Source organism: Camelus bactrianus, chromosome 7 (assembly GCF_048773025.1).
Source record: "Camelus bactrianus isolate YW-2024 breed Bactrian camel chromosome 7, ASM4877302v1, whole genome shotgun sequence".
Classification (NCBI taxonomy): Eukaryota; Metazoa; Chordata; class Mammalia; order Artiodactyla; family Camelidae; genus Camelus; species Camelus bactrianus.
Genome location: NC_133545.1, coordinates 25,851,506 through 25,861,922, shown reverse-complemented (window position 1 = coordinate 25,861,922; position 10,417 = coordinate 25,851,506). Strand labels below are relative to the sequence as shown.

The window sequence follows — 10,417 nt, the reverse complement described above, 5'->3', positions numbered from 1 at the left end:
TGCCTTCTTAGCGCAGAAGGCAGCACGTCAGTCTCATAAATTTCTAAGCTTTTTATTCCTATTTGTATCTCTGACTTAGTTTGAGATGGATTTATTTTTGTCTTCTTTCTTTAATATCTTCTCTTAAGTATGTGTACTTGTAATAAAATTTGTTTTTGTTTGTTTGAAGGTGTCTTTTTCCATGTATATAATTCTATCATTTTCCACGTATATAACCATTTTCCATGTATATATTTCTAAGTTGATAGTTCTTTCCTCGAAGCCTTACTGAGATACTATTTTATCATCTTCTGGTTTTTACTACTGCTTTTGAGAGACTTGCAGTGACCCTCACTGACTATGCATTACAGATAAGTTAGCTTTTCTCTCCACTTGTTTTTGGTATCTTCTTTTTATCTCTGGTGCTTCAAAGTTTGCTAAGTATGTCTTGAAATGGAATTTTTGATTGGATTTATTTTTATTTATCATTCTGGGATGTGGAATGTTTTCTGAACCCAAGAATTCATGTCTCTCCTAAATTTGGGGAATTATCTGCCTCTATCTCTTCAAATATTGCTTCTTCCCATTCTTGCATTTTTATCTTTTCAGAACCCTCATCTGATGTATGCTGCCCTTTCTCATTCCAGCCTTTATATGCCCTAACTTGCCTTTTCTTTTTCCCTTCTCTTTGTGTCTCTTTGCTGAATTCTTAATACTCTCTTTAGATCTTGCAGTTTCAGTGATTTTCTAAAAAATTTCTGGTTTGTTCTTCAGATTTACTTTGTTATTTTAAATCATAGTGTATGCTTATTTTGTGTCTTCGTATTTTAATTTTCTTAAACTTTCATTCATAAATCATTTTATAATCCACTTCTGAATGTTACTATATCTGGGTCCTTGAGAGTCTAATTTTGCTGTTTTTTCTACTGACTTGTTCACAGTAGCTTATTGCCGCTTCTGGTTTGTTTTTGTTTTTTTTTCCCCAGTGTTATCGAGATATAATTGACATAACATCACTGTATGAGTTTCAGGTGTACAGCATAAAGGTTAGACTCATATATAGTGAAATGATTGCAACAGTAAGTTTAGTCAACCCCTCTTTGTTTTAAAAATGATTTATTGACCATTTTTTTCTGGTTTGCATCTAAGAAATTGTGTTGGACTCTAGATGAGGATGCATCATTTCCAAGAAAATGTATAACCTTTCTCCTAACCTGTGTTTCATATTTTTCCATCCTTTTATTTCTGTGTTCTCTCTCAAAAGTTTCCTCAGATATATTTTCCAATAGAAATGTATTGCTTCATTTTAAACATTCCTTTTCTATTTTCACACTACCAAGGTCTTTCACTTCGTTTCTCTTATTTCTTATTCCCTCTATTTCACTTTTAACAAAATATTAGTATATATTTATTTTACGCATAAATCCACACACTAGAAAGTACTCCTGAAATGTTACTGTCTTTGTTGGTGTGCTGAATTCTACCCTATAATTACTTGAGAAATCACAGGAAAGAAGAATTAATAACTGAGGAAATGCCCCTTCAGTACTATTCTGCTCCTATCATTTAGAGTTTGACAACAGTTACAGCAGAAAACTGAATTACTTTATAATAAACCCTCATTTTTTTTTAATCAGCCAGAAAACATCCAACTTCTTTCACCTGGATTTTTTGTCCAATTTCTAATTGTAGGACTGTGGGCTATTTAATCTATCATCAGCCAGGCCGGATGTTGTGAAGCAGTACCGCACTCAAGTGTGGATACAGCTTTATCATTGCTCCAGTGTCTTCAGTGTCAGACACTGTGGCAGTGTAAACTCCTTCAGATCCTATTGCAGCCCCTAATTATCTTTGAAGATACTAGGAATGAAGTCCTTACAGGTAGTATAAGTTGATGCAAATATAGAAAATGTTTCTTCGTTAGACTGATGAATTGTTACTCATTTTTTTACCTAAAGTTTTAAAAATAACATTTTTTCCCAGTCCAAAGAAGTCAGATCATTTTTGATAATGGAACCTGGTCATTTTCTACAACAGGCCTGTTTTATTTTCTAGATGCTTAAGGCTTTGAATTGTTTGCTTATTACTGCTATACCTTCTTTACTACTGAGGCTTATTGAATGGCTTCCACTAAAATTTTACTGATATTTCTTGAAATTTAATATTGGGCTACATTACAGCTCTTTCTGTTTTGATATCAGCTACTTTAAAATTCATATCACCACTTAAACCTTCAATTCCCATTGATTCTATCAACAAATGATCATCTCCTATTTTACACTCCTCAGGATTGTTTTTGGTAATTAATCACATTGCCACACCAGCAAGAGAAGCTGGAATCCCGAGTTCACGAATTCTTACCATCCAGTATAGGTCAATGCTGTAGATTTGCACTGTCTGATAATGTAATCATTAGTCACATGCAGCCATTTAAAATCAGACTTAAACATAAATAAATTAAATTAAAAATTCAGTTTCTCAGATATGCTAGTCTCGTTTTAAGAGCCCAGGAGCCACATATGGCTGGTAGCTACCATACTGGACATTACAGATTTAGAACAATCTAGTCATTGCAGAGAGTTCTACTGGAGAGCATCTCTATGGATGATAACCCATTTAATTCAAGGAACTCAACAGTGATTCTTGATTGAAAACAAAATCTTTGTGAATAATTGTATGTAAAGCTTTATCTGTCAAAGCGCCATGGTCAAGTTCTATATAAATGATTTAGTCAGTTACATTAGTTGTATAAGTAGGAACCTCATAGTGCAATATAAAACTTATATCTTTTATCCTGGATTATAGCTATTGTAATAAAATCAGACTTCATAATGAACCTAATGAATCAAATGTGACCATACAAAGTGCCAGCAATTGTTTTCTTTAAAATAGTACTAATCAATGAAGAGTTTTAAACATATCAACCTTACAATTTATGTACCTAAGTGCCATCATATCTCAACTATCATACTTTTAGAAGTCATTCAAAATAATACTCTGAAAACCTCTGTAAAATGGTGTTGAAGGAGTCTATTCATATGGAATGACCTCAAGAAAGTCTTCCTTTAGCTGTCTTCAGTATTCCATATTATCTTGCTGATAGCTTTATCTCTGGAAATTTTTAGATGTTCAAAACTAAAATGAAATAATATTTCCAAAGTGATTGTATGACTGTATCTCACAATCTCTCAGAAAGCAGTAAATAACGTCTGACTTACCTGACATTATTTCTTTTACTCATTGCCATATGGCCTAGACTATTTGTGGGTGGACTTCAGTGCCACTTTAATGTGATGAGAGGAATTCTGATGTACTACATTGCTGGCAAACATTTCCAACTTAACAATCTGACTTCTTGGTGCTTCAGCACCCAGCAAATGTAAAGTATGAGAAGACATTTTGGGGTGTATATATTATGTTAACACATTTTCCATCAATTATTCCTACTTAAATCACCTCAGCAATACTCATTCCAAGAAATATCACATAACAAGAGGACTACAAAAGTGCCACTATTTGCTACCACACCAGGTTGACGATCCGCTATTGCAAAATATTACAAAGGGAATGTGTTTCATGAAACTCAGCTGGAAAGAGATGTTTAATTGACCAATCTATTATTCACTTGTAACCATTTCTTCTTTTTTCTATAATACAATATTATTGTCCATATCTTTATACTGATCTGTATGGCTTATTTGCTATTTGTTACAAATCTATACCCTTAAACACTATCACTCTGGTTCCCCCTACCCACTTCCTCTAGTAACCACTGTTCTACTGTGTTTTATAGGCTTCACTTTTTAGATTCCACATGTAAGTGATATTATACAGTACTTGTCTTTTTCTGTCTGACTTATCTCATTTAGCATAATGTGCTCAAGTTCCATCTATGTTGTCACAAATGGAAGGATATCTTTTTTTCCCTCATGACTGAATAATATTCCATTCTGTGTAAGTACCACATTTTTTAATCCACTCAGCCATTAATGGACATTTGGGTTGTTTTCGTATCTTGGCTATTGTGAATGATGATTTGATAAACATGGATGTGCATGTATCCCATCAAAATCCTATTTTCATTTCTTTCAGGTATATACCCAGAAGTGGAAACTCCACTACAATATAGATCTATTTTTAATGTTTCGAGGAACCTCTATGTTGTTTTCTGTAGTGGCTGGACTAATTTACATTCCCACTAACATGGTATAAAGGTTCCTTTTTCACCACATCCTCGCCAGCACCTGTTGTCTCATCTTCGTGATGATGGTCATTCTAACAAGTGTGAGGTGGTATCTCCTGGTTTTGATTTGAATTTTCCTGATGATTAGTGTGTAATCATTTCTTTATCAGAGAAACCAACACCTCTTCTATGAGAGTATGTAGGAATTCCACCTGCTGCAGTAGCTTTTTGTCTATTGTCAACCACCAAAGGCATGAACAGGAGAGTGGGAAGATTTTGTTTCACTGATCGCTGTGACCATCACTGCAGTGTCATCTGACTGTACCACAATAGAACCATCCACAAATCTAGCCAGTTTTCCATAAATACTCCTGATTTGCTCTACCAGGGTTTTCTTAAGTCCTGTATAAGTTTTCAATATTAATTTCCTTCTGATTTCTTTTTTTTAATGGAGGTACTAGGGGTTGAACCCTGAACCTCGTACATGCTAGGCACACGCTCTACCACTGAGCTATATATACTCCCCACCCCTCTCTTCTGATTTCTAATCCTCTAGTGGGACCACTCCTGCTGTACCTTAAGTGGCTAAATATTAAACGTAACTGTCTCTACATTTGATTTTAATCATAAATTATGTTCAAGTTTGTGCCACACAGGAATTAAGCTGGGTTCTATCTATCTCAACCAGGGATATATACTATTCTGAAAAAGAATCAGAAAATGAAAAAAATGGAAGGAAAGACGGAAGGAGGGAAAGGAAAGGAGAGGCAGCAGGAGGGAGGGAGGGAAGAAGGAAGAGAGGACTTCATCATTTTTTTTCATGGAATAAATATGGCCTTACATTGAGACCTACCCTTGCTGTGAAGACTATGTAACTGAACTAGTTTCCTCTCCTCTGGAAAAAAAGATTTATTTAACAATAGTCGCTGCTTTATCTTACATAATAATGAATAATCACTCTAAATGACACTAGGTTCCTGGTGGACACAGGGAAGAGAGAGTAGGGTCTGTGTTTAGAGACTGTGAACTTTGAAGAACAATTAGTTCTCACTCCCCTCCCTGCTCACTTTCTTCCCAGACCAACCTCTTTTCCCCACGTGAGAATTAAAACTCCAGCCCCTTGTGTTCCAAGTCCCACAAGCCAGGATGTTGGCATCAGCACCTGTTTATTGCTTTGCTTTGACTTCTCTCCCTTTTTGGGGGGGTGAGAGGCACCTGAAAATCACCTCTCCTGAGTTCAACTCTGTACTTTTTTAGTTTTTAAAACTTTACTCATACTGTTTCTAAAATGGTTCATTACTTACTGTATGTGATTTGTGTGTGTGTAAAAATCTTTCAGCCTTGAAGATGGACTTAGTGACATGGAAAAAGTTTTTAAGTTTCAAAATGTTGATATTAGGGGTAAAGGTAAAATCGGTTAACAAAAAATAAAATAAAGCATTGCAAAGCATTATTATTATTTATAACTTAATGGAATCTTATTTGTTTATAATAATGCATTTTTCTTCAATGGGTAATAAAAGTAGGCACCTTATCAATCATTTTAGAACTTGATGCCTCCAAGGTTTCATTAGATCTGATCTGGATTGCAGTTATTTTCAAATAACCCTCACCAATTATGCTGCCATTCTGGCATCTTTTAAGTGCATTTTCAGGCTTTCCACTTTTCCCCTATTATTTCTCATGTTTCTTTATCGTGTTGCCTTTTTCAACTATGGATCCTGTCGGCCTTTTATGACTGTAATTCACTTTTAAGTAGACCTAATAGTTCTTATGATTGTACCTTTGCTAACTCTATATTTTAACATTGATCAGCTGTCTTGTATCTGAAATTCAGAAAGTAAAGGGATGGTGTGAGAAATGCAGCAGCAAGAGGTAACCAAACCTGTCCCTTTGATGCACACACAGCCACACGTGCACAAACGCGCATCCACTCACAAACAGCAGAACATACAAGAGACCTGCTCAGCTCAACTCTGGTTCCCCATCCATCTCACTCCCAAGATAGGAGAAAAACTAATAAAAAGCAATAAAAATTGAAACAAATTTACCTCCACAGATATCTGTAAGTCATCAAATATCCAGCCCTCATATGTCTCCAGAGCCTATTTCCTCATCAGAAAAAGTCAGTTATACCACTGAAGATTGAACGGGACCCATAAGATTTCTTTAAACTGACTCCAACATTACAAACTCACATGTGGAGAGTGGTAGCAATTATCTTTATAAGACTTCCACCGTAGAAGCAGAAATCCTCTTGCTGGGATGGAGGGCAATGGTTTTAATAATTTGGAAAGCATTTCCTGAGGGACCAAACATTTGAATCCACTAACTTTCTGCAATTGAAGCCTTTATCTTTAGTAAGTGCTAATGTACTGTTCAACTTATTTCCTTCTTTTCTCACTTGTTTCCTCCTTATTTCATTGTCAGTTATGGGGAGGAGGAATGATGGGGTTGTCTCTTAGAACTTTTTTTTTTTTACATTACATAGCTTCTATTTTCCCAAACTGCATCATTTTGGTTGACTCCTCCCAGAGCCTTTAAAACTTTATATTACTTATAAAACTTGGTCTCCTAAGCTGGGCTAAGGCTAAGGGCTTGAGATGCTCATTCACTTCTCCAACATTCAGGCCCTCCCTGGATGGGGGAAGCAGCGGCTGGGGAGACAGGCTTGTAAACAGTCACAGTGATAAAGGGGGAAGAGGGGAGCCCACAGGGAGGGGGTGCTGTGGGGACACAGTAGGAGCACTCATTTAGTTGTGTCTCTAGGTTAAAGCATGGGTTTGCTCATCTCTAATTTAAGATGGGAGCTTTACAGTTATACCATCTTAATCTTTACCTAAACCCCAAAGGTCTTCTTATTTCTCTCCTCCAAATTCTTGCTTCATTAATTATCCATTCTTCTTCTAAAACTTCCCCAGTGATGCCTTCTGTTCAATCTGCAAAAATGCTTGATTATTCCTGTCCTAAAAAATTAATTAATAAACCAAAAACGTTCTAGTAATCATGCCTCCCTCTTGGCTCCTGCTCTCTCCTCCCTTCTTGATACTTCTAAAATTCTAGACAGTCACCTACATCCCTGCCTCCACTTCTGTAACTCTGCTATACTCATCAGCACACTGGAATCTGGCCTCTACTCCCCAGCATTCCACCTAAACTTTTTGATCAAAGATCAAAAATGACATCCTGAATGAATTTCCAGTGGCCTCACCTCAACCCTCCATATGCTTGATCTCAGACAGAATTTGATTCCATTGAAATAATTTTTTCATTGGCTTTTGGCCCACAACTCTGGCCTACTGGGCCACCTGAGCTTTAGATTTGGACAAAACTTGTTTATATCCTTTGTCCAATAGTCTGTTGAGTTCTTAATATTTTTTTTTATTTGAATAAGGTCTATTTCTGTTTTTTATTTTTTGTATATATTTTTAAAATAACTCTCAGAGTCTTACGTGAGTTGCAAGTATTTCTCCCATTTGTATTTACTGATACTTAAAATCATAAAAAGTTAACTAATAATATTAATATAAATGTACTTAGCTTTGTTGGGTACATTTTCAGTTTTTGGATTTTGATTTCCAAATCATAAAATAATTATATTATCATTCCTTCTAATACTTTTATGATGCAATTTTTTGTCTATAAACATTAGTCAACCAATAATTAAATTTATTTTGTATGTGTTTGTTTCAAAGAAACTTTTCTTCTGTCATTCTTATTTCCATTTTGTTTTTAAGCGTCTGTAGAAGATCCTTAAAAAATTAGAAATAGACTTATTATATGATCTAGCAACCTCAGCTCTGGGCATATATCCAGAGTAAACTCTAATTTGAAAAGATACATGCACCCCAATGCTCATAGCAGCACTATTTACAATAGTCAAGACATGGAAACAACCCAAATGTCCATCAACAGATGATTAGATAAAGAAGATGTGGTATATATATACAATGGAATACTACTCAGCCATAAAAAATTCCGTTTGAAGCAACATAGATGGGTGTAGAGATGATCATATTAAGTGAAATTAACCATAAAGAGAATGAAAAATACCGTATGATATCGCTTATACGTGGAATCTGAAAAAAAAAAAACCACAAATGAACTTATTTACAAAACAGAAACAGACTCACAGACATGGAAAACAAACTTACGGTTACCAGTGGGAAAGGGAGTGGCGAGGTATAAATTAGGATTTGCAGATACTACCTACTATATATTAAATAGATAAACAACAAGGTTCTACTGTATAGCACAGGGAACTATGTTCAATATCTCACAATAACCTATAATGAAAGAATATGAAAAAAGAATATATACATATATATATGTATATATATACACACATATATATAAACACATGTACACTGAGTCACTATGCTGTACGCCAGAAACTAAGACAACATTGCAAATCAATTATATTTTAATTAAAAATAAAATAAATTTTAAAATTTTAAAAAGAGTCTGTGGGAGAACAGCTTAAAACCACTCAGCGGTTGTTCCTACCCGTTCTGCGGCCCGAGCGGTGGGGGCTGCAGGCTGGCCCTCATGGCGGGCGGGGGCTCCGTCCTCAGCAGGGAACTGCCGGGTGGGCAGAGACCCCTCCGTGACCTTGGAAGGAACAGCTGGAGCCGTCCAAACACCCTGAAATTCCTCCTTGGGCACCGCCTTTGCAGCAGCGGCCTGCTCTTCCTTCTCCGTCTGTCTCCTCAGCATCTCTGTGGAAATGGAGATCGAGCTGACCTCCGAGGGCTGTTCCTGGGAGACGGTCCGCGCACGCGCGGAACTTCCGGGACCGGCGTCCACCACTCCAGGCGCACCTAGCGAGCTCCCTTGTTGTTGCTTGCGGACTATGGCAGTGTCCTCGTGGCGCAGAGGAGAGTCTGGGTCCCACGGGGCGACAGTGAGCAGGTTCACATAAGACGCCTCTGTGAGAGGCTGGTGGTCAGCCCTGGGATCAGTAGCCACCAGAAGTCTCGGCTCCGGGAGGAAGGCTGCCTGGATCTGCTCAGCGAAGGTTCCAGGAACGAAGCGGCCGACGGTAGGAGTGGCCTCAGGGGCAGCAGCGAAGTTCAGCACAGCTCCCTGGCCGGTGTTCCTGGAAGATGTGACGCTGGCCTCGGCCAGGTAGCACGAGCTGCCAGAAGCCGCTCCTCTGTCCTCGTCAGATTTATGTGGTAAATGCCATCACTTTTCCTTTGTAGATGATTGTTCTATTTGGAAATCAAGTTTGGCGCCACCTAAGTAGGTTCCTGTTGCAGGAAATTTGAGGACATCCTGCTCTTTATTTGTGGGACATCAAGGGCTCAGGACGCTGTGAAAGTTTCCCTTTAGGTTATTACGGGAATCCAGAACAACGCCATCTGGACTTCTTTCTGGGCAGCGTGGAAGGGCTTGGTGGCATTTATCTTGCGAGGTTTTGTTGTGGCAGTTATTACTTTTATTCATCAATATACACTTATGTACTTCTGGAGCAGAAGAGGATTGTATTTATACAGCGTCTTAGTGTTAGATGTAACCTGCTGGTCTTGGAGAGGCTCCCGGAGAGGGAGAGTTGGCAGGATGGGCGGTAGGTGGGCAGTAGCTCACCCTGGGGACATATTCATACTGATGGCAGCTATCCCTGGAAGTTGTCCCCACTGCTCGGACACTGGTGCTGGCAGGTGCCACCATCAAGAATTAAATTTCTTATACTGGATAAGTAACCACTGATTAGAAATGCTGTCTTCATTATATGCTGAATTCCAATATCATATTTAACCTATTTCTGAATTTCTAATTCTATTCCGTAGATCTATCTAATCTTATGTCAATATGAAAATTATTAAGTTACTGTAGCTTTATAATACATTTAATAACTGGTAGGGTTAATTCATATTAATTATTCTTCTTTTTCAGACTTCTTTTTTTGGGTTATTCCTAAGCAACCCTTTTTCCATATGAATATTAGAATTTAGCTTGTCTAGTTTCAAACAGTTCTTTTGGTCTCATAACAATTTATGATAATCCAAGGAAATGAGACATCTTTACAATATTGTTTTCAATTTATCCCAAAACAGTGTTTGCCTTTTCACTTAGTCAAGTCCCCTTCAGACACCTCAAACTCAGGTCTCCAAAACGGACATGATTACCTCTTTGCCACTATCACCTACCCTGCTCAACAATTTTACAGCTGAGGAAAATAAAATGGTAAGAAACGTGCCAGAAGTGTTGAACATAAAATTGGCTATGTACACTGAAAGGCTCAAGTCCCAG

The 10,417-nt window shown here is 37.3% G+C and overlaps 1 pseudogene; it reads right to left on the bottom strand.

Moving 5' to 3' along the window:
- Nucleotides 1–8,567: 8,567 nt before the first annotated feature.
- On the bottom strand, nucleotides 8,568–9,835 carry LOC105063223 (small ribosomal subunit protein uS2 pseudogene; annotated as a pseudogene).
- Between the last annotated feature and the right edge of the window lie 582 nt (nucleotides 9,836–10,417).